We start from the raw sequence: 2,431 nt of genomic DNA on the forward strand, positions 1-2,431 counted from the left end.
CACACAAAAAAATCACTAAACTTCTAAATAAAGACTCCAAACACTTCTAATATTAAATATAGAAATAAATGTGAGCTACACACACACTGAAGAAAGAGTAATAAAAACACATAAGATAATTATTTATCCAGTTTTTGGTGAATCAGTGAGTGATGACAGTCAGAGTGGTCATGGGCTAAATCAAATAATTTTGCAGAGCAAAAATTGTAAGGAGCAGCTCCTGCCATCACACAGTTCAAAAACAAACAACAGCAAATATGATGGCTCGCTGAGAGCTTTTGTCTTGAAACATTTATTGTTGTGCATTTGTGAAATTATTGTATACTTTACATATTTTTGTTTGGCAATAATTTGCATTCATTCATTCATTCATTCATTTACTTTCCAGCCCACTCATTCCAGTTCAGGGTTGCAGGTAGCCAGGACCTATCCCAGCAGCTCAGGGCACAAGGCAGGAGCCCATGCTGGACAGGACTCTATCCCATCACAGGGCACACTCACACTCATATCCACACTCACTCAGATTGGGACCATTTAGACACACCATATTACCTAATGTACATGTCTTTGGAATATGAGAGGAGACCAGAGTACATGGAGAAAAGCCACTCAGACATGGGGAGGCCTTGCAAACTCCACATGGACAGTGGCCTAGGCCAGGAATCATTTTTTTTTTCTCATCAACATTGTAACCAAATGTCTTTGATTGAAATGACATTATTAGAGGACCTGCTGTAATTGGAATCATATCGTATGTCATTCTTTTAGATTGGCTTCTTTCACTTAGCAGTGTACATTTAAGATTCTTCCATATATTTGCATAGCTTGTTAGCTCATTTCTTTTTATTACTGAATAATATATTATTGTGTGGATGTACCACAATTTGTTTATCCATTCAGCTATTCAAGGATATTTCCATTGCTTCCAAGTTTTGGCAATTATAAATAAAGTTACTACAAACATTTGTGTGCAGGTTTTTTTGTAGGAACACAAGTTTTCCACTAAGTTGGGTAAATACCAAGGAGTGCTATTGCTGGATTGTACGGTAAGAGTATATTTACCTTTGTAAGAAATTCTAAACTGTTTTCCAAAATTGCTGCACCATTTTGCATTTGCACTAGCAATGAAAGAGAGTTTCTGTTGCTCTACACTCTTGCTACCATTTGGTGTTGTTAGTGTTTTGGATTTTAGCCATTCTAATAGGTATGTAGTGGTATCTCATTGTTGTTTTAATCTGTATTTCCCTAATAACATAGACTGCTGAGAATCTTTTCATATGCTTATTTGCTATCTGTATATATTCTTTGGTGAGATATCTGTTCAGATCGTGTGTCCATTTTTCAATTGAATCGCTTGTTTTTTATTGTTGAATTTAAGAGTCCTTTGTACATTTTGAGCACAAGTCCTGTATCAGATATGTGTTTTGCAAATATTTTCTCACAGTCTGTGGCTTGTTTTTTCATTGTTTTAACAGTATTTTCACAGAGAAGAGAATTTTGTATTTTAACCAAGTCTTACCTATCAATTTTTTTAATGGATTCTACTTTTGTTGTTATATCTAAAAGTCATTGCAAACTGAAGATTGAGTAGATTTTCGCCTGTTATCGTAATTTTTATTTTATTTTTTATAGATATAGGGTCTCAGTCTGTTGCCAAGGTTGCAGTGTAGAGGTGCCTCCAACTTCTGGGCACAAGCAATCCTCTCACTTCAGTCTCTCAAGTAGCTGGGACTAGAGGCTTGTGCCACCACACGTGGCTAATTAATTTTTTTTTTTTTTTTTTTTTTTTGTAGATATGGGGTCTCAATATGTTGCCTGGGCTGGTCTTAAACTCCAGGCTTCATGCAATGCTCCTGCCTTGTCCTCCTGAAATGGGATTATAGGTGTCAGCCACCGTGTCCAGTCCTTGCCTATGTTATCTTTTAGCAGTTAAAAAACAAAAAAAGTTGGCTGGGCAGGGTGGCTCATGCCTGTAATCCCAGCACTTTGGGAGGTTGAGGTGGGAGAATTGCTTGAGCCCAGGAATTCAAGAGCAGCCTGGGCAACACAGCGAGAATCCATCTCTAAAAAACAAACAAACAAATAAAAAACAAAAAAGAGCTTCTAATTATGTATTTATTTTAATTTTCAATTTTCGTGGGTACACAGTAGATGTATATATTTATGAGATACGTGAGATATTTTCATATAGGCATGCAATGCATAATAATCACATTAGGGTGAGTAAGCATTTATCTTAAGCTTACATCTCCGTCACCTTAAGCATTTATCCTTTCTTTGTGTTACAAACAATTCAATTATACTTTTAGTTGTTTTTAAATGTACAATAAATTATTGTTGGCTGTATTCATCCTCTTGTGCTATCAAATGCCAGATCTTATTTATTTTATCTAACTATATTTTTGTACCTATTAACCATCCCCACTTCCTC

The sequence above is a fragment of the Macaca nemestrina genome, chromosome 2 (assembly GCF_043159975.1).
Source record: "Macaca nemestrina isolate mMacNem1 chromosome 2, mMacNem.hap1, whole genome shotgun sequence".
Classification (NCBI taxonomy): domain Eukaryota; kingdom Metazoa; phylum Chordata; class Mammalia; order Primates; family Cercopithecidae; genus Macaca; species Macaca nemestrina.